Source organism: Pseudophryne corroboree, chromosome 1 (assembly GCF_028390025.1).
Source record: "Pseudophryne corroboree isolate aPseCor3 chromosome 1, aPseCor3.hap2, whole genome shotgun sequence".
NCBI classification, from domain to species: Eukaryota; Metazoa; Chordata; class Amphibia; order Anura; family Myobatrachidae; genus Pseudophryne; species Pseudophryne corroboree.
This window is the reverse complement of record NC_086444.1, coordinates 45,205,189-45,228,106: the sequence shown is the minus strand read 5'-3', so window position 1 is coordinate 45,228,106 and position 22,918 is coordinate 45,205,189. Positions and strand designations below refer to the sequence as shown.

The 22,918-nt window shown below is 48.8% G+C and overlaps 1 protein-coding gene across 2 annotated transcripts in view; it reads right to left on the bottom strand.

Moving 5' to 3' along the window:
- FYTTD1 (forty-two-three domain containing 1) overlaps positions 1 to 22,918 on the bottom strand; it is a 112,933-nt gene that overhangs the window by 68,282 nt on the left and 21,733 nt on the right. The window lies entirely within an intron of this gene.

Below are 22,918 nucleotides of genomic sequence, written 5' to 3'. Positions count from 1 at the left end.
CGTGTCAGGGTCTGTGTCGACCATCTGAGGTAACGGGCGTTTTAGCGCCCCTGACGATGTCTGAGACGCCTGAAAAGGCACTAATTGATTTGTCGGCTGTCTCATGTCGTCAACAGTTTTTTGCAAAGTGCTGACATTGTCACGTAATTCTTTAATTACTACCATCCAGTCAGGTGTCGACTCCCTAGGGGGTGACATCACTAACACAGGCAATTGCTCTGCTTCCACATCATTTTCCTCCTCATACATGTCGACACAATCGTACCGACACCCAGCACACACACCGGGAATGCTCTGATAGAGGACAGGACCCCACTAGCCCTTTGGGGAGACAGAGGGAGAGTTTGCCAGCACACACCAGAGCGCTATATATATACAGGGATAACCTTATATAAGTGTTACTCCCTGTTATAGCTGCTGTATTTATATATTAGCTGCCAATAGTGCCCCCCTCTCTGTTTTACCCTGTTTCTGTAGTGCAGGACTGCAGGGGAGAGTCAGGGAGCCGTCCTTCCTGCGGAGCTGTGAAAGAAAATGGCGCTTGTGTGCTGAGGAGAAAGGCTCCGCCCCCTTCACGGCGGCCTTTTCTCCCGCTTTTTTCAGGAAACTGGCAGGGGATAAATGCATCCATATAGCCCAGGAGCTATATGTGATGCATTTTATTTAGCCATATAAGGTTTTTATATCATTTTTATTGCGTCTCAGGGCGCTCCCCCTCAGTGACCGGAGTGTGAAGTGTGCTGAGAGCAATGGCGCACAGCTGCAGTGCTGTGCGCTACCTTATTTGAAGACAGGAACGTCTTCTGCCGCCGCTTTCTCCGGACCTCTTCGCTCTTCTGGCTCTGTTAGGGGGCCGGCGGCGCGGCTCCGGGACCCATCCAGGCTGAACCTGTGATCGTCCCTCTGGAGCTAATGTCCAGTAGCCAAGAAGCCCAATCCACTCTGCAGTCAGGTGAGTTCGCTTCTTCTCCCCTTAGTCCCACGATGCAGTGAGCCTTTTGCCAGCAGGACTCACTGAAAATAAAAAACCTATTTAAACTTTTACTTCTAAGCAGCTCAGGAGAGCCACCTAGCTTGCACCCTTCTCGTTCGGGCACAAAAATCTAACTGAGGCTTGGAGGAGGGTCATAGGGGGAGGAGCCAGTGCACACCAGCTAGTCTAAAGCTTTTACTTTTTGTGCCCAGTCTCCTGCGGAGCCGCTATTCCCCATGGTCCTTACGGAGTTCCCAGCATCCATTAGGACGTCAGAAAATCCTATTTTCTCTTACGTCCTAGAGGATGCTGGGGTCCACATTAGTACCAAGGAGCTGTACCAAAGCTCCCAGAACGGGAGGGAGAGCGCGGAGGTTCCTGCAGAACTGATTGACCAAACTTCAGGTCCTCAGAGGCCAAAGTATCAAACTTGTAGAACTTCGCAAACGTGTTTGACCCTGACCAAGTAGCCGTTCGGCAAAGTTGTAAAGCAGAGACCCGCCCGGGCAGCCGCCCAGGAAGAACCCACCTTACGAGTAGAGTGGGCCTTAACAGATTTTGGGCATGGCAATCCTGCCGTAGAATATGCGTGCTGAATAGTGAACCTGATCCAGCGAGAACTCGACTGCTTAGAAGCAGGACACTCAAGTTTCTTGGGATCATACAGGACAAACAGAGAGTCCGATTTTCTGTGACTAGCAGTCCTCTTCACATAGATCTTCAAAGCCCTTACAACATGCAAGGACTTTGATGTAATTGAGGAGTCAGTAGCCACTAGCACCACAATAGGTTGGTTGATATGAAAAGCCAAACACAAACTATGGAAGTAACTGCTGACTAGTCCTGAGCTCAGCTCTATCTTCATGGAAGATTAAGTAGGGGCTATTACAGGACAAAGCCCCCAATTCCGACACACGTCTAGCAGAAGCTAAGGCCAACAAAGCGACAGCCTTCCACGTGAGAAACTTGACCTCAGCCTCCTGTAAAGGCTAAAACCAATCCGATTGCAGGAAATGCAATACCACATTAAGATCCCAGTGTGCCGTCTGCGCCACAAAGGGAGGCTGGATGTGCAGAACCCCTTTCAATCAAGTCTGAACCTCAGGGAGTACAGCCAATTGTTTCTGGAAGAAAATGGATAAAGCCGAAATCTGGACCTTTATGGATCCCAAACGCAGGCCCATATGCATACCTGCTTGCAGGAAGAGGAGAAACCGTCCAAGTTGAAACTCCACCGTAGGAAACCTCTTGGATTCACACCAAGACACACATTTTTTCCAAATGCGATAGTAATGTTTAGACGTTACTCCTTTCCCAGCCTGTATCAGGGTAGGAATAACCTTGCTCGGAATACCCTTCCGGGCTAAGATCTGGCGTTCAACTTCCATGCCGCCAAACGAAGCCATGGTAAGTCTTGATTAGCGAACGGCCCCTGTTGCATTAGATCCTCGCAAAAAGGAAGAGGCCTCGGATCTTCCAGCAGTAAGTTCAGAAGATCCGCGTACCAAGCTCTCGTTGGCCAGTCCGGAGCAATGAGAATTGCCTGAACCCTTGTTTTCTTTATGAGCTTTAGAATTCTTGGAATAAGTGGAAGTGGAGGGAATACATACACAGACTTGAACACCCACAGAGTTACCAGGGCATCCACTGCCATCGCTTGTGGGTCTCTCGACCTGGAGCAGTACCTCCGAAGTTTCTTGTTGAGATGCAAGGCCATCATGTCTATTTGAGGCACACCCCAACGACTGGTCACGTCTGAACACCTCCGGATGACGGCTCCATTCTCCTGGATGGAGATCGTGCCTGCTGAGAAAGTCCGCTTCCCAGTTGTCCACTCCTGGACGGAATATTGCTGACAACGCTGCTCTTTGTTCCTCCCTGTCGGTTTATGTAGGCCACCGTCGTTACATTGTCCGACTGTACCTGAATGGCCTGATTTCGTAAGATGCGTCGCTTGGAGAAGACCGTTGTTGACGGCTTGTAGTTCCAGAATGTTTATTGGAAGAATGGATTACAGACTTGACCATCTTCCTTGGAAGTTTTCCCCTTGAGTGACTGCGCCCCAACCCCTGAGGCTTGCATCCGTGGTTAGAAGGATCCCGTTCCGAACCCCGAACCTGCGGCCCTCTAGGAGGTGAGGCATTTGCAGCCACCAGAGGAGTGAAATCCTTGCTTTTGGCGACAGACGTATTCTCTGGTGCATGTGTAGGCGAGATCCCGATCACTTGTCTAGGAGATCCAGTTGGAAGGACCGTGCATGAAATCTTCCGTACTGTAGAGCCTCGTAGGAGGCAGCCATCTTCCCCAGAAGGCGAATGCACTGGTGAACGGATACCCGGGCAGGTTTGATATCTAGGGATACCAGAAACTCTCCCTCCTCCAGACCGGAGATCACCGCTCTCAGAGATTCCATTTTGAATTTGAATTCCCTCAGGAAAGGGTTTAACGATTTCAGGTTCAAAATCGGTCTGACCAAACCATCCGGTTTCAGCACCACGAAAAGGTTTGAACAGTAACCCTTGTTTTGCATATGAGGTGGAACTGGGACAATGACCTCTGACTTTTCCAATTTTAGGATGGCTTCCTGTAGGATAGCCCCGTCTGTCAGTAAAGCTGGCAAGCCTGATTTGAAGAATCGGTGAGGCGGGAGTTCTTGAAACTCCAGTCTGTACCCCTGGGACACAATATCCTGTACCCAGGGATCCAGGCCGGACGACACCCAGACGTTGCTGAAACGTCGGAGTCTCGCCCCCACCTGCCCATTTTCCAGGATGTGCGGACCACCGTCATGCTGAGGATTTTGAGGAACCAGAAGGAGGCTTCTGGTCCTGGGAACCTGCAGGTACAGGTTTCTTGGATTTTGCCTGTCCACCACTAAAGAAGGTGGTAGGAGGTTTGGACTTTGTCTTAACGAACCGAAAGGACCGCGGTGTGGATGAAGAAAAGGGTTTCTTCATAGAAGGAGCAGCTGAGGGAAGAAAGGGCGACTTAACCCGCAGTTGCTGTCGATAGCCACGCATCCAGCGCTTCCCCAGATAGAGCCTGACCTGTGTAGGTTCACCACACTTCTCCGGGATTCCGCGTCTGCAGACCACTGGCGTAGCCAGAGTCCCCTGTGTGCCGAGACAGCCATGGAAGATATCCTTGCATTCAGAGTACCCAGGTCCTTCATGGCCTCCACCGTGAAACCCGCAGAATCCTGTATGTTACGTAAAAACAATTCAATGTCACTTCTATCCATAGAATCTAATTCCTCTAGTAATGTGCCTGACTTTACTATGGCTTTAGAACTCCATGCACAGTCAATAGTGGGCCGTAGCGCCACTCCTGAAGCAGTGTACATGGATTTGAGCGTAGTGTCAACTTTACGATCAGCCGGTTCTTTAACGTGGTAGATCCAGGGACAGGTAAAACCACCTTTTTTCACAGTCTGGAGACAGATGAATCAACTATGGGTGTGTTTTCCCATTTTTTTCTATCCTCTTCAGGGAAGTGAAAAGCAACCAGAACCCTTTTTGGGATCTGGAATTTTTTCTCCGGGTTTTCCCAGGATTTTTCAAATATAGCGTTTAATTCCTTAGACGCAGGGAAGGTTAGCGAGGCTCTTTTATTATATGTGAAGCAAGCCTCCTCAACCTGCTCAGGTGGTGTGTCATTAATTTGTACTACATCCCTAATGGCCTCAATCATGAGCTGCACCCCCTTTGCCAGGGATGCTGCCCCCCTCAGCACATACCCATCACAGTCTGCAGTGTCAGAGTTGGTATCCGTGTCGGCTTGCATAATCTGGGCAAGTGCACTTTTCTTTGGGTATATGCTAGGGGATTTAGAAGGAATAGGAACAGAACCTGACCAAACTGCCATAGAATTCTTTAAAACCTGAGTTTCAGTCTCAGTATTAGCTACCCTAGTAGAGATCCGAGAGATCATTCCCTTAATAGAAGTCAGCCATTCTGGCTCAGTAATAGGAATCTGAGACAAGACATTACATTCCTGGGTACACGGAATGGAATGGGGAAGAAACATCCTCTGCAGCATAAGACACAGAGTCCCTGGACATGGCTATGTGAGAAAACATACACCCACAGGAAAATGTCACAGTCCCCCCGTCCCCCCAAAGTACCTTCAGAGAAACACAGAGCTTGGAGCCAGCACACACACACAGCACTCAATTAGGTAGTATAACCAACCTGGCGCTGCCTGTGTACCCTTAATAGACTACACGGTAAATATACAGCCTCCCCCCCACTTCTACACCCCCCTGGTACTGCACAGGATAACTGGAGTCATGTGGAGGGACAACACTCCCTATCAGCGTCTCTGTAGCTGTGTCTGCTGGGTCCGCTCTGAGGAGAAGCTCCGCCCCCTGGACATGGCGCGTCTTCCCACACTTTCAATTTTTTATACTGGCCTGAGCATTTTGCTAGCAGCATTACAGAGGTCCCTGATAGCCTTGAGTGACCAGTGTAGGGTATTTGCGCTGGCTCAGGGCGCCCCTCATAGCGCCGCACTGTGTACCGCTGAGCTTTCCGTTAGTACTGCGCTCCTACCCTGTTGCCGCAATACACACCGGTTCCCCGCTTGTCGGGTCGCCGGTGACACTTGCCACCGGAATCTTCTGGCTCTGTTAGGGGGTGGCGACATGCTGCGGGAGTGGTCCCCTGGGGCGGCTAACGATCATCACCCTCAGGAGCTCAGTGTCATGTCAGCGGAGATAGTGGCCATTAACCTCTCAGGTTTGGACACTACTCCCCCCCTAAGTCTCACGAAGCAGGGAGGCTGTTGCCAGCAGCCTCCCTGTGCCTAACTCTAAGAAGAAATAAGATTTTACATACCGGTAAATCTTTTTCTCGTAGTCCGTAGTGAATGCTGGGGACTCCGTAAGGACCATGGGGAATAGACGGGCTCCGCAGGAGACAGGGCACTTTAAGAAAGAATTAGGAATACTGGTGTGCACTGGCTCCTCCCTATATGTCCCTCCTCCAGACCTCAGTTAAGGAAACTGTGCCCGGAAGAGCTGACAGTACAAGGAAAGGATTTTGGAATCCAGGGTAAGACTCATACCAGCCACACCAATCACACCGTATAACTCGTGATAACCTTACCCAGTTAACAGTATGAACAACAACAGAGCATCAAATAAACCTGATGCAACCATAAAATAACCCTTATTTAAGCAATAACTATATACAAGTATTGCAGAAGAAGTCCGCACTTGGGACGGGCGCCCAGCATCCACTACGGACTACGAGAAATAGATTTACCGGTAAGTAAAATCTTATTTTCTCTAAAGTCCTAGTGGATGCTGGGGACTCCGTAAGGACCATGGGGATTATACCAAAGCACCCAAACGGGCGGGAGAGTGCGGATGACTCTGCAGCACCGAATGAGCAAACTCAAGGTCCTCCTCAGCCAGGGTATCAAACTTGTAGAACTTTGCAAAGGTGTTTGAACCTGACCAAGTAGCCGCTCAGCAAAGCTGTAATGCAGAGACCCCTCGGGCAGCCGCCCAAGAAGAGCCCACCTTCCTTGTGGAATGGGCTTTTACTGATTTTGGAGGCGGCAAGCCAGCCGCAGAATGAGCTTGCTGAATCGTGTTACAGATCCAGCGAGCAATAGTTTGCTTTGAAGCAGGAGCACCCAGCTTGTTGGATGCATACAGGATAAACAGCGACTCAGTTTTCCTGACTCAAGCCGTTCTGGCTACATAAACCTTCAAAGCCCTGACTACGTCCAGTAACTTGGAATCCTCCAAGTCACAAGTAGCCACAGGCACCACAATAGGCTGGTTCATATGAAAAGATGACCCCACTTTTGCCAGAAATTGCGGACGAGTCCGCAATTCTGCCCTATCCATATGGAAAACCAGATAGGGGCTTTTATGTGACAAAGCCGCCAATTCTGACACACGCCTCGCCGAAGCCAAGGCTAATAGCATGACCACCTTCCACGTGAGATATTTTAACTCCACGGTTTTAAGTGGCTCAAACCAGTGTGATTTCAGGAAACAACACCACGTAAAGATCCCAAGGTGCCACTGGAGGCACAAACGGGGGCTGAATATGCAGCACTCTCTTTACAAACGTCTGAACATCAGGCAGAGAAGCCAGTTCTTTTTGAAGAAAATTGATAGGGCCGAAATCTGGACCTTAATGGACCCCAATTTTAGGCCCAAAGTCACTCCCGACTGTAGGAAGTGAAGGAAACGGCCCAGCTGGAATTCCTCTGTAGGGGCATTCCTGGCCTCACACCAAGCAACATATTTTCGCCATATACGGTGATAATGTTTAGCTGTCACGTCTTTCCTAGCCTTTATTAGCTTAGGAATAACCTCATCCGGAATCCCTTTTTCTGCTAGGATCCGGCGTTCAACCGCCATGCCGTCAAACGCAGCCGCGGTAAGTCTTGGAACAGACAGGGCCCCTGGTGCAACAGATCCTGCCTTAGAGGCAGAGGCCATGGGTCCTCTGTAAGCATTTCTTGCAGCTCTGGATACCAAGTCCTTCTTGGCCAATCCGGAACAATTAGTATTGTTCTCACTCCTCTTTTTCTTATGATTCTCAGTACCTTGGGTATGAGAGGAAGAGGAGGAAAAACAAACCGTCTGGAACACCCACGGTGTCACTAGTGCGTCTACAGCTATCGCCTGAGGGTCTCTTGACCTGGCGCAATACCTCTGTAGTTTTTTGTTGAGGCGGGATGCCATCATGTCCACCTGTGGCAGCTCCCACCTACTGGCAATCTGCGCAAAGACTTCTTGATGAAGTCCCCACTCTCCCGGGTGGAGGTCGTGCCTGCTGAGAAAGTTTGCTTCCCAGTTGTCCATTCCCGGAATGAACACTGCTGACAGTGCTCGCACGTAATTCTCTGCCCAGCGAAGAATTCTGGTGGCTTCCGCCATCGCCACCCTGCTCCTTGTGCCGCCTTGGCGGTTTACATGAGCCACTGCGGTGATGATGTCCGATTGGTCGCGTAGCAGGGTCTCCGCTTGACTTAGAGCGTTGTATATGGCCCTTAGTTCCAGGATATTGAGGTTAAGGCAAGTCTCCTGACTTGACCACAGACCCTGGAAATTTCTTCCCAGTGTGACTGCCCCTCACCCTCGGAGGCTTGCATCCGTGGTCACCAGGACCCAGTCCTGAATGCCGAATCTGCGACCCTCGAAAAGGTGAGCACTCTGCAGCCACCAGAGAAGAGACACCCTGGCCCTGGGGGATAGGGTGATCACCCGATGCATCTGTAGATGTGATCCGGACCACTTGTCCAACAGATCCCATTGAAAGGACCTCGCATGGAACCTGCCGAAGGGAATGGCCTCGTATGATGCCACCATCTTCCCCAGGACTCACGTGCAGTGATGCACCGACACCCGTTTTGGCTTTAAGAGGTCTCTGACCAGTGTCATGAGTTCCTGAGCCTTCTCCGTCGGAAGAAAAACCTTCTTCTGTTCTGTGTCCAGAATAATGCCCAGGAAGGGCAGACGCGTCGTAGGAATCAGCTGCGACTTTGGAATATTCAGAATCCAGCCGTGCTGTTGTAACACTTCCCGAGAGCGTGCTACGCTGATCAGTAACTGCTCTCTGGACCTCGCCTTTATGAGGAGATCGTCCAAGTATGGGATAATTGTGACTCCTTGCTTTCGTAGGAGCACCATCATTTCCGCCATTACCTTGGTAAATATTCTCGGTGCCGTGGAGAGACCAAACGGCAACGTCTGGAATTGGTAATGACAATCCTGTACCACGAATCTGAGGTACTCCTGATGAGGTGGATAAATGGGGACATGCAGGTAAGCATCCTTTATATCCAGAGACACCATAAAATCCCCCTCTTCCAGGCTTGCAATGACCGCTCTGAGCGATTCCACCTTGAACTTGAACCTTTTCAGGTAAAATGTTCAGGGATTTTAAATTCAAAATGGGTCTGACCGAACCGTCCGCTTTTGGTACCACAAACATTGTGGAATAGTAACCCCTTCCCTGTTGAAGGAGGGGAACCTTCACCACCACTTGCTGGAGATATAATTTGTGAATTGCCGCTAACACTATTTCCCTCTCCAAGGGGGAAGCTGGCAGGGCCGATTTGAAGTAACGGTGAGGGGGCATCACTTCGAATTCCAGCTTGTATCCCTGAGATACAATCTGTATAGCCCAGGGATCCACCTGTGAGCGAACCCACTGGTGGCTGAAATGTCGGAGACGCGCCCCCACCTGTGGAGCCCCAGCGTCATGCGGTGGATTTAGTGGAAGCCGGGGAGGACTTCTGTTCCTGGGAACTAGCTGTATTGTGCAGCTTCTTTCCTCTACCCCTGCCTCTGGCAAGAAAGGATGCACCTCAGACTTTCTTGCCTCTTTGTGATCGAAAGGACTGCATTTGGTAATACGGTGCTTTCTTAGGTTGTGAGGGAATATATGGCAAAAAATTTGACTTCCCAGCCGTAGCTGTGGAAACTAGGTCCGAGAGACCGTCCCCAAACAATTCCTCACCCTTATAAGGTAAAACCTCCATGTGCCGTTTTGAGTCGGCATCACCTGTCCATTGCCGAGTCCACAGGACCCTTCTGGCCGAAATCGACATTGCATTTATTCTAGAGCCCAGTAGGGTAATATCTCTCTGGGCATCTCTCATATACAGGACAGCGTCTTTTATATGCCCCAGGGTCAGTAATATAGTATCCTTTTCCAAGGTATCAAGTTCCTCAGATAAAGTATCTGTTAAAGGTTATCATTCAGGGTGCTGGGGAACCAAATGCTTTTTTTTCTTGCTTAGAAATACCCCTCCCTTTCGAGCACCTGAATGATATCACTAAGCTAATTGAGCATCTACCAATATATAATTCCTCACCCTTATAAGGTAAAACCTCCATGTGCCGTTTTGAGTCGGCATCACCTGTCCATTGCCGAGTCCATAGGACCCTTCTGGCCGAAATCGACATTGCATTTAATCTAGAGCCCAGTAGGGTAATATCTCTCTGGGCATCTCTCATATACAGGACAGCGTCTTTTATATGCCCCAGGGTCAGTAATATAGTATCCTTGTCCAAGGTATCAAGTTCCTCAGATAAAGTATCTGTCCATGCTGCGACAGCACTACACATCCAGGCCGACGCAATTGCCGGCCTTAGCAGAGTACCTGAATGTGTATAAATGGACTTCAGGGTACCCTCCTGCTTTCTATCCGCAGGATCTTTTAGGGTGGCCGTATCCTGTGACGGCAGGGCTACCTTCTTAGATAAGCGTGTCAAAGCTTTGTCTACCCTAGGGGAGGATTCCCAGCGTAACCTGTCCGTTGGCGGGAAAGGATACGCCATAAGCAACCGTTTGGAAATCTGCACTTTCCTATCTGGAGATTCCCAAGCTTTTTCACATAACTCATTTAATTCATGTGAAGGGGGAAAAGTCACCTCATGCCTTTTTTCCCCAAACATATAAACCCTCTTGTCAGGGACTGGGTTTTCCTCTGAGATGTGTAATACATCCTTCATTGCTATAATCATGTAGCGGATGGGTTTAGCCATTTTAGGCTGCAACTTTGCATCATCGCCATCGACACTGGAGTCAGAATCTGTGACGATATCTGTGTCAACTATTTGGGATAGTGGACGCTTCTGAGACCCTGATGGCCTCTGCGTTGTAGGGTCAGGCATGGGTTGAGACCCTGACTGTCCCAAGGCTTCAGCTTTATCCAACCTTTTATGCAAGGAAATAACATTATCATTTAAAACCTTCCACATATCCATCCAATCGGGTGTCGGCGCCGATACCACATTCATCTGCACCTGCTCTGCTTCCACATAGCCTTCCTCGTCAAACATGTCGACACAAGCGTACCGACACACCACACACACAGGGGATGCTCTATTTGAGGACAGAACCCCCACAAGGCCCTTTGGAGAGACAGAGAGAGAGTATGCCAGCACACACCCCAGCGCTATATGACCCAGGAATTACACAGTAACTTAGTGTTTACCCAGTAGCTGCTGTATACACTGATTTTGCGCTAAATTTATGTGCCCCCCTCTCTTTTTACCCTCTTTCTACCGTGATTCTGTTGGGGAGAGCCTGGGGAGCTGTGGAGAGAAAATGGCGCTGGTGAGTGCTGAGGAAGAAGCCCCGCCCCCTCAGCGGCGGGCGTCTGTCCCGCGATTTGTGTAAAATAATGGCGGGGGCTCATGCATATATACAGTGCCCAACTGTATATATGCTCTTTTATGCCAAGAGGTACTTAATTGCTGCCCAGGGCCCCCCCCCTGCGCCCTGCACCCTACAGTGACCGGAGTGTGCGGGTGTAATGTGGGAGCAATGGCGCACAGCTGCAGTGCTGTGCGCTACCTCATATGAAGACTGGAGTCTTCTGCCGCCGCTTTCGAAGTCTTCTTGCTTCTCACGCCGGCTTCTGGCTCTGCGAGGGGGACGGCGGCGCGGCTCTGGGATCGGACAACCAAGGGTGCGTTCCTGTGTTCGATCCCTCTGGAGCTAATGGTGTCCAGTAGCCTAAGAAGCATGACCTATCCACAGTGAGTAGGTCTGCTTCTCTCCCCTCAGTCCCACGTAGCAGAGAGTCTGTTGCCAGCAGATCTCTCTGAAAATAAAAAAACCTAACAAAATACTTTCTATTCAGCAAGCTCAGGAGAGCTCACTAAAGTGCACCCAGCTCGTCCGGGCACAGATTCAAACTGAGGTCTGGAGGAGGGACATAGAGGGAGGAGCCAGTGCACACCAGTATTCCTAATTCTTTCTTAAAGTGCCCGGTCTCCTGCGGAGCCCGTCTATTCCCCATGGTCCTTACGGAGTCCCCAGCATCCACTAGGACGTTAGAGAAATAAGAAAACTAGAAAAACTCCTATGGAGCTCCCGTAGCTGTGACCGACTGTCGGGCACATTTTATAAACCGAGTCTGGTAGGACGGGCATAGAGGGAAGAGCCAGCCCACACTATTAAACTCTTAAAGTGCCAGTGGCTCCTAGTGGACCCGTATATACCCCATGGTACTAAAGTGGACCCCAGCATTCTCTAGGACGTAAGAAAAATGCAATTTACCATGTCTAAGCACCAAGCATCTCCTGACTTAAGTCATTGAATAGTAACTGAATAGCTTCGGGCACTCATACTGGGTGTTTAACAAACTTGCGCTAAATTAAATCCCCTGCCAATCCCTCAATATTCCAGGATGGGTGACTAACCTACTTAGGACGTTGGTCTGCCTGCATGGACAGTCACGAGCTACGTCTGCTCATGAAAGGAGAACTGCGTGGCTCCAATGTTTGTAATGGGTTGCCAATCCGAAAATGTTTTTGACTTGGAACGTAAAACATCTGGCACCCAAAGTGAAAAACAATGCCAACCCCTGTTCTACACCAACAAGGTGACAGCAGTGTCCTGCATCAAAGTGGCCACCAACCTATGTTCTTCTAGGGACATATATGCCATGTTACTAACAAATCTATAAGTACTCCAGACCGCACTGAGCTCTGCTCCTTTACTCATGACCTCTCTGTTTACAATTTCAATAATTTGATAAACCTAGACTGGATCCGAACGGTGCCTTGCGACAGCGGACTGTGCTGTGAGCTCAGATGGAGCGGGAGATTGCTGCAGATGAGGAGGTAAATAGGATTTTAATACCTACCGGTAAATCCTTTTCTCTAAGTCCGTAGAGGATGCTGGGGTCACCATTAGAACCATGGGGTATAGACGGGATCCGCAGGAGACATGGGCACTTTAAGACTTTGAAAGGGTGTGAACTGGCTCCTCCCTCTATGCCCCTCCTCCAGACTCCAGTTATAGGAACTGTGCCCAGGGAGATGGACATTTCGAGGAAAGGATTTATTGTTAAACTAAGGTGAGATTCATACCAGCTCACACCTCAAGCATGCCACAGAACGTGGCATTCAACAGAACACAAGCCAACGGCATGAACAATTGCAGCAACATGCCGACAATAACGTAACACAACATGTGTGTAACCACAACTAATAACTGCAGATACAGTATGCACTGGGACGGGTGCCCAGCATCCTCTACGGACTAAGAGAAAAGGATTTACCGGTAGGTATTAAAATCCTATTTTCTCATATGTCCTAGAGGATGCTGGGGTCACCATTAGAACCATGGGGTTATATCAAAGCTCTAAGACGGGCGGGAGAGTGCGGATGGCTCAGCAGCACTGATTGACCGAACTTAAAATCCTCATCGGACAAGGTGTCAAAGTTGCAATGCCGAGACCCCCCGGGCAGCCGCCCAGGAGGAGCCCACCTTTCTAGTGGAATGGGCCTTCATCGATTCCGGTAACGGCAATTCAGCCGTGGAATGAGCATGCTGAATCGTGTTACAGATCCAGCGTGCAATGGTCTGCTTGGAAGCAGGACACCCAACCTTGTTGGGAGCATACAGGACAAACAGAGCCTCTGTTTTCCTAAGCTGAGCCGTTCTGGCGACATAAATCTTCAAAGCTCTGACCACATCCAGAGATTGACTCGGCGAAGGCGTCAGTAGCCACAGGCACCACAGTAGGTTGGTTCATGCGGAAAGAGGAAACCACCTTCAGTAGAAATTCTTGATGTGTCCTCAATTCAGCTCTATCTTCATGGAAGATCAAATAAGGGCTCTTGTGTGACAAGGACGACACCCGCCTTGCAGATGCCAAGGCCAACAGGATGACCACTTTCCAAGTGAGGAATTTCAACTCCACCTTCCGTAAAGGTTCAAACCAATGTGATTCAAGGAACTGCAACACCACATTAAGGTCCCATGGTGCCACTGGGGGCACAAATGGAGGTTGGATGTGCAACACGCCTTTCACGAAAGTCTGAACTTCTGGAAGGGAGGCCAATTGTTTCTGAAAGAAAACCGATAAGGCTGAAATCTGTACCTTAATTGAGCTCAATTTTAGGCCCGCATCTACACCTGCTTGTAGAAAATGGAGAAAACGTCCCAGTCGAAACTCCTCCGTAGGAGCCCCCTTGGATTCACACCAAGAAACATATTTTCTCCAAATACGGTGGTAATGTTTAGACGTAACCCCTTTTCTGGCCTGAATAAGTGTGGGAATAACTTCACTGGGAATACCTTTACGGGCTAGGATTTTGCGCTCAACTGCCACGCCGTCAAACGTTGCCGCAGTAAGTCCTGACACACGCACGGCCCCTGTTGTAACAGGTCCTCGCGCAGAGGAAGAGGCCAGTGATCTCCCATGAGTAATTCCTGAAGATCTGGATACCAAGCCCTCCTTGGCCAGTCTAAGACAATGAGGATCGCCTGGATCTTTGTTCTTCTAATGATCTTTAGAACTTTTGGAATGAGAGGAAGTGGAGGGAATACATACACAGACTGAAACACCCACGGTGTCACCAGTGCATCCACGGCAATTGCTTGAGGGTCCTTTGACCTGGATCAATACCTCTGAAGCTTCTTGTTGAGACGAGAAGCCATCATGTCTACTTGAGGAACTCCCCAACGACATGTCACCTCTGCGAAGACTTCTTGGTGGAGGCCCCACTCTCCTGGATGGAGATAGTGTCTGCTGAGGAAGTCTGCTTCCCTTCCCAGACGTCCACTCCTGGAATGAAGATCGCTGACAGAGCGCTTGTATGCTTTTCCGCCCAGCGGAAAATCCTTGTGGCTTCTGCCATTGCCGCTCTGCTTTTTGTTCCGCCCTGACGGTTTATGTACGCTATTGCTGTTACATTGTCCGACTGGATCAGTACAGGCAGATCTCGAAGATGTTCCGCTTGCAGAAGGCAGTTGTAAATGGCCCTTAACTCCAGAACATTTATGTGGAGACAAGTTTCCTGACTTGACCATCTTCCTTGGAAGTTTTTTCCCATTGTGACCGCTTCCCAGCCTCGGAGGCTTGCATCCGTGGTCACTAGGATCCAGTCCTGTATGCCGAACCTGCGCCCCTCTAGGAGGTGAGAGCGGTGCAGCCACCACAGGAGTGGCATCCTAGTCTTGGAAGACAGGATTATCCTCGGTGCATGTGTAGGTGGGACCCGGACCACTTATCCAACAGGTCCCACTGGAACACTCTGGCATGGAACCTGCCAAACTGAATAGCCTTGTAGGCCGCAACCATCTTCCCCAGCAACCGAATGCATTGATGGATTTACACTCTTGCTGGTTTCAGAATTTGTTTGACCAGACTCTGAAGTTCCAGAGCCTTTTCCACTGTAAGAAAGACTCTCTGTGGTTCTGTGTCCAATATCATTCCCAAAAACGACAACCGCGTCGTCGGAATCAACTGTGATTTTGGCAAGTTTAGGAGCCAACCATGTTGTTGAAGAACGGTCAGGGAGAGTGCAACGTTTCACACCAACTGGTCCCTGGATCTCGCCTTTATTAGGAGATCGTCCAAGTATGGGATAATTGTGACTCCTTGCTTGCGAAGGAGAACCATCATCTCCGCCATCACTTTGGTGAAAATCCTCGGAGCCGTGGATAGACCAAAGAGCAACGTTTGAAATTGGTAATGACAATCCTGAATTGCAAACCTCAGGTAAGCCTGATGCGGAGGATAAATGGGAACATGTAAGTAGGCATCCTTTATGTCCACCGACACCATAAAATCCCCTTCCTCCAGACTGGAGATCACTGCTCGGAGAGACTCCATCTTGAATTTGAATTTCTTTAGGTAGAAATTTAGGGATTTTAGGTTTAGGATTGGTCTGACCGAGCCATCCGACTTCGAGACCACAAACAGGCTCTAATAAAAACCTTCTCCCTGTTGTGACTGGGGAACCCCGATGATAACTTGATTTTGACACAACTTTTGTATTGCGTCGCAAACTACTTTCCTGTCCGGAAGAGATGCTGGTAAGGCCGATTTGAAAAAACGGCGAGGGGGAACGTCTTGAAACTCCAGCTTGTACCCTTGGAATACTATTTATAAAACCCATGGGTCAAGGTCCGAACGAGCCCAAAACTGACTGAAGAGTTTGAGACGTGCCCCCACCGGTGCGGACTCCCGCATAGGAGCCCCAACGTCATGCGGTGGAATTGGCAGAAGCCTGGGAGGACTTCTGCTCCTGGGAGCCTGACAAGGCTGGTGATCGTTTACCTCTTCCCCTTCCTCTAGTAGCAAGGAAGGAAAACCATCGGCCCTTTCTGTATTTATTGGGTCGAAAGGACTGCATCTGATAGTGATGCGTTTTCTTTTGTTGTGGAGGAACATAAGGTAAAAAGGATGACTCACCCGCGGTAGCTGTAGACACCAAATCATCAAGGCCATCACCAAATAAGGCCTTACCTTTGTACGGAAGAGATTCCATACTTTTCTTGGAATCAGCATTCCATTGGTGTATCCACAATGCTCGTCTAGCTGAGACTGCCATGGCATTGGCCTTAGATCCCAAAAGACCAATATCTCTCGCAGCTTCCTTAAGGTGAGCTGCAGCATCCTTAAGGTGAGCTGCAGCATCCTTAAGGTGAGCTGCAGCATCCTTAAGGTGAGCTGCAGCATCCTTAAGGTGAGCTGCAGCATCCTTAAGGTGAGCTGCAGCATCCTTAAGGTGAGCTGCAGCATCCTTAAGGTGAGCTGCAGCATCCTTAAGGTGAGCTGCAGCATCCTTGATAAAACCCAGCGTCAAGAGGACGCTATCCCTATCTAGGGTATCTATTTCAGAAGACAAGTTGTCTGCCCACTTTTCGATAGCACTACTTACCCACGCAGACGCAATAACAGGTCTGAGTAGCGTACCTGTGGTCGCATAAATGGACTTTAACGTAGTTTCCTGTTTACGATCCGCAGGATCCTTAAGGGCCGCCGTGTCAGGTGACGGGAGAGCCACCTTTTTAGACAAACATGACAGGGCCTTTCCCAAGGTGGGGGGTGACTCCCACTTTTCCCTATCCGCCGAGGGAAACGGATAAGCTACCATAATTCTTTAGGGAATCTGAAACTTTTTGTCTGGAGCTTCCCAGAGTTTTTCAAACAGCGTGTTCAGTTCATGAGAGGGAGGAAACGTTACCTCATGTTTCCTTTCCTTATACATACAGACCCTTTTATCAGGGACAGCCAGGTCCTCAGTGATATGTAGTACCTCTGAAACCGCCACAATCATGTACTGAATGCTCTTTGCCAATTTTGGATCTAATCTGGAATCGCTAGTGTCGACACTGGAATCAGAATCCGTGTCGGTATCAGTGTCTGCCAATTGGGCCAGCGTACATTTCTGTGACCCTGAGGGGCCCTGACTTTGCAATAACATATCTTCTACAGAATTCTTCCATGCCTGGGTCTGAGACTCAGACTTATCTAGCCTCTTACTAATAAGAGCCACATTAGCATTCAAGGCATTCAAGACATTTACCCAATCAGGCGTCGGCGGTGCCGACAGGGTCCCTCCCCCAGCCGTTTGTGTCCCCAATACAGTCTCCTCCTGGGAAGAGCCTTCAGCCTCAGACATGCCGACACACGTGTACCAAACACCCACACCGGGCATATAGGGGGCAGACCCACAGTAAAGTCTGTCAGAGAAACACAGAGGGAGTTTGCCAGCTCACAACCAAGCGCCTAATTACCGGTTCTGAAACACTAAAGAATGCCCCAGACCTGCAGCGCTTTTACATTAAACATATATTGCACCAATATTTCTGTCCCCCCCCCCCCCCCCCGTTTTGCACCGATACTTATTCAGAAGTGTGAGGAAGGACCAGCGTCTCTGCAGCCTGTGTAGAGAAAAATGGCGCTGAGCTGTGAGAGCTGTGAGGACGAAGCTCCACCCCTCAATGGCGCGCTTCTGTCCCGCTTTTTTTAAATATATATTTATACTGGCGGGGGTAAGGACAGTGCCTAGGCACTTATGTCCCCTCTTGCCAGTTTAATTTTGAGGCTTTTCTGCTGCCCAGGGCGCCACCCCCCGCGCCCTGTGGTGCTGCTGTGTGCGTGGGAGCATGGCACGCAGGGTGCGATCGCTGTGCGGTACCTCAGAATGCCGTCACTGAAGTCTTCTTGATCATCTTCTACTCACCTGTCTTCTGACTTCTGGCTCTGTAAGGGGGGTGACGGCCGGCTCTGGGAACGAGCATCTAGGCGTACCTAGCGAACAAACCCTCAGGAGCTTCTGGTGTCCTGTAGCCAGAAGCAGAGCCTTTGAACTCACTGGAAGTAGGTCATACTTCTCTCCCCTAAGTCCCACGATGCAGGGAGACTGTTGCCACCAGGTCTCCCTGAAAATAAAAAACCTAACAAAAGTCTTTTTCAGAGAAACTCAGTAGAGCTCCTCAGAGTGCATCCAGTCTGCCTGGGTACAATTCTAAAACTGGAGTCTGGAGGAGGGGCATAGAGGGAGGTGCCAGTTCACACCCTTTTAAAGTCTTAAAGTGCCCATGTCTCATGCAGATCCCGTCTATACCCCATGGTTCTAATGGTGACTCCAGCATCCTCTAGGACGTATGAGAAATGAGGATTTGTAACTAGGAAATATCCTAACAACTTCCCAGGTCACAAAATAATTTCTGCAAAACCCTAGAACTGTGCTACAAAGCCACCGAAAACACCGGAGCCGGGAAATGCCATGGGATCTGTATGGCACAGCTGCCTGTATGCCGGAACAGGTTCAGCAGCCTCTCGCTGTGTGTGCGTCTGCAGCAGCATCCCAGGCCGGTGCACTGGTACCAGAATCTCCCTGGGCGAGATCCCTTCATCAGGCCTAGACACGTCTTTCTCCTGTCACCACCTGACAGCCGGCTATGCCCAAAAAGGATGGAATAAAACAGCACCGGGGTTATGTCCCAAAACCCGATAAAACATTTTCACCAAAAATAGAAACCTCATTTCTGTTCTGATACACTTAAACAGATATAAAGGGGGGTATTCATTTAGTGCAGTTTTGTCGACTGGTCGAAAAAACTGCACTAATTTGACACAGGGTATTCAAATTGGAGGAGTTTTCACACATTTTTTTAATCCATTTTCGCCCGTGCCGTTTAACTTTTTTTATTTTTGCTGAATCGGCATGGGTGAAAGTTGCACCAAAAATGTGCAGAAACACCTGCAAATTCGCCCAAACACATGGTTTTCGCTAGTGCTGAAGTTTTCGACCAGTCAGGCATCGAATAGGCCGAATGTAAATTCAACCTAAAAGCGGGCAAAAGGTGCAGTTTTTTTTCGCTTGAATACCCCCCATAATGTCTAAGTTTGTCACCGCTGGGGAACAAAACAGCAAGTGTGAGCTGCGATGGCAAGGACAGGAGTACCCATAGGTGCTCTGCACAGTCCCACAGGCACAAACACTAATTCAGGGTGACAAGAAATGGGGTTATTGGTCATAAGGGCCCACTTTACCTGGCGTACCAAGTACAGGACCCAGGATATAGTTAACCAAAATTTTTTTTTATAAATTCAAAAACAAAAACCCTATCATCCCGAATTCAAAACGAGCAATAACGTAATAACTAAAAGGTTATTAGTTGTACGGAAACGAAGATGCGCATTCTAGTTCTCTTCATGGTAATAATTAGAATATTGCTAACTAACAAAAAAGTATGAGGTCATACCACACATACACCAACAGGCCACTACATCTGGTCAATATGTACCTAAAAACAAAAACAAAACACAATTGTGCATTGTTCTAAAACAACGCATAACAATGAGATGTACACAACCACTAATCCTGCGGCTACAGGCAATAAGTCACAGCCAGTCCTATACCCATTATATCCACTGCTGCCAAATAGTAACTATAGGGGTCACTCCAATTCACGGCAAATCCGTACCGCAAATTGCAGCTGCAATCCATTTCTTTCTCTCTGCAAAATCACATTGGAGTATTCCAGATTCCATATACTGTTCCCAGTATAAAGAGCTCAGCCACAGTCTGGCAGGTACATTAACCACTAAGGCGGGCTACAGGCAGCTCGGAGGTTAATGAGTACCAATCACTTGTCATGCTCCCACTTTTCCTGCCAAGGTGCTAGATGAAGGCGCAGAGTAAGGCTCAAAAGATAATAAAGTACAGTGCACCCGGAAAGTATTCACAGCGCTTCACGTTTTCCACATGTTGTTATGTTACAGCCTTATTCCAAAATGGAATAAATTTATTTTTCCCCTCAAAATTCTGCACACAAAACCCCATAATGACGTGAAAAGTTTGAGATTTTTTCAAAAAATTAAAAGAAAAAAGAAATCACATGTACATAAGTATTCACAGCCTTTCCCATGAAGCGCAAAATTGAGCTCAGGTGCATCCTGTTTCCACTGATCATCCTTGAGATGTTCCTACAGCTTAAATGGAGTCCACCTGTGGTACATTCAGTTGATTGGATATGATTTGGAAAGGTACACACCTATCTATATAAGGTCCCACACTTGACAGTGTATTTCTGAGCACAAACCAAGCATGAAGTCAAAGGAATTGTCTGTAGACTGAGACAGGACTTTCTCGAGGCACAAATCTGGGTAAATTTCGTAAATGGAAGAAGCTTGGTACCACCAGGACTCTTCCTAGAGCTGGCCGTCCATCTGCCTAAACTGAGCGATTGGGGGAGAAGGGCCCTAGTCAGGGAGATGACCAAGAACCAAGGTCACTCTGTCAGAGCTAAAGCATTCCTCTGTGGAGAGAGGAGAACCTTCCAGAAGGACAATCATCTCTGCAGCAATCCACCAATCAGGCCTGTATGGTAGAGTGGCCAGACGGATGCCACTCCTTGGTAAAAAGCATGTTGCAGCCCGCCTGGAGTTTGCCAAAATGCACCTGAAGGACTCTCAGACCATAAGAAACAAAATTCTCTGGTCTGATGAGACAAAGATTGAACTCTTTGGCGTGAATGACAGGCATCATGTTTGGAGGAAACCAGGCACCGCTCATCACCAGGCCAATACCATCCCTACAGTGAAGCATGGTGGTGGCAGCATCATACTGTGGGGATGTTTTCCAGCGGCAGGAACTAGGAGGCTAGTCAGGATAGAGGGAAAGATGAATGCAGCAATGTACAGACACATCCTGGAAAAAAAACCTGCTCCAGAGCGCTCTTGACCTCAGACTGGGGTGACGGTTCATCTTTCAGCAGGACAACGACCCTAAGCACACAGCCAAGATATCAAAGGAGTGGCTTCAGGAGTGTCCCAGCCAGAGCCCAGACTTGTATCCGATTGAACATCTCTGGAGAGATCTGAAAATGGTTGTGCAGCGATGCTTCCCATCCAACCTGATGGAGCTTGAGAGGTGCTACAAAGAGGAATGGACGAAACTGCCCAAAGATAGGTGTGCCAAGCTTGTACCATCATATTCAAAAAGATTTGAGGCTGTAATTGCTGTTAAAAGTGCATCAACAAAGTATTGAGCAAAGACTGTGAATACTTATGTACATGTGATTTCTTAAGGGTTTTTTTTAAATAAATTTGCAAAAATCTCAAACACACTTTTCACGTTGTCGTGATGGGTTATTGTGTGTAGAATTTTGAGGGGGAAAAAATTTATGTATTCAATGTTGGAATAGGGCTGTAACATAACAAAATGTGGAATACGTGAATCGCTGTGAATACTTTCCGGATGCACTGGACATGCACATAATAATAAGATTTTACTCACCGATAAATCTATTTCTCGTAGTCCGTAGTGGATGCTGGGGACTCCGTCAGGACCATGGGGAATAGCGGCTCCGCAGGAGACAGGGCACAAAAAGTAAAAGCTTTTGGACCTAGGTGGTGTGCACTGGCTCCTCCCCCTATGACCCTCCTCCAAGCCTCAGTTAGGATACTGTGCCCGGACGAGCGTACACAATAAGGAAGGATTTTGAATCCCGGGTAAGACTCATACCAGCCACACCAATCACACCGTACAACTTGTGATCTGAACCCAGTTAACAGTATGATAACAGAGGAGCCTCTGAAAAGATGGCTCACTACAACAAAAATAAGATTTTACTTACCGATAAATCTATTTCTCGTAGTCCGTAGTGGATGCTGGGGACTCCGTAAGGACCATGGGGATATAGCGGCTCCGCAGGAGACAGGGCACAATAATAAAAGCTTTAGGATCAGGTGGTGTGCACTGGCTCCTCCCCCTATGACCCTCCTCCAAGCCTCAGTTAGGATACTGTGCCCGGACGAGCGTGCATAATAAGGAAGGATATTGAATCCCGGGTAAGACTCATACCAGCCACACCAATTACACCGTACAACCTGTGATCTGAACCCAGTTAACAGTATGATAACAACGAAGGAGCCTCTGACAAGATGGCTCACAACAAGAATAACCCGATTTTTGTAACAATAACTATGTACAAGTATTGCAGACAATCCGCACTTGGGATGGGCGCCCAGCATCCACTACGGACTACGAGAAATAGATTTATCGGTAAGTAAAATCTTATTTTCTCTGACGTCCTAGTGGATGCTGGGGACTCCGTAAGGACCATGGGGATTATACCAAAGCTCCCAAACGGGCGGGAGAGTGCGTATGACCCTGCAGCACCAAATGAGAGACTCCATGTCCTCCTCAGCCAGGGTATTAAATTTGTAGAATTTAGCAAACGTGTTTGCCCCTGACCAAGTAACTGCTCGGCAAAGTTGTAAAGCCGAGACCCCTCGGGCAGTCGCCCAAGATGAGCCCCCTTCCTTTTGGAATGGGCTTTTACAGATTTTGGCTGTAGCAGGCCTGCCACAGAATGTGTAAACTGAATTGTATTACAAATCCAGCGAGCAATCATCTGCTTAGAAGCAGGAGCACCCATCTTGTTGGGTGCATACAGGCTAAACAGCGAGTCAGATTTTCTGACTCCAGCCGTCCTGGAAACATATTTTTCAGGGCCCTGACAACGTCAAGTAACTTGGAGTCCTCCAAGTCCCTAGTACCCGCAGGTACCACAATAGGTTGGTTCATGTGAAAAACAGAAAACACCTTAAGGAGAAATTGAGGACGAGTCCTCAATTCTGCCCTGTCAGAATGAAAAATTAAGTAAGGGCTTTATATATGATAAAGCCGCCAATTCTGACACACGCCTG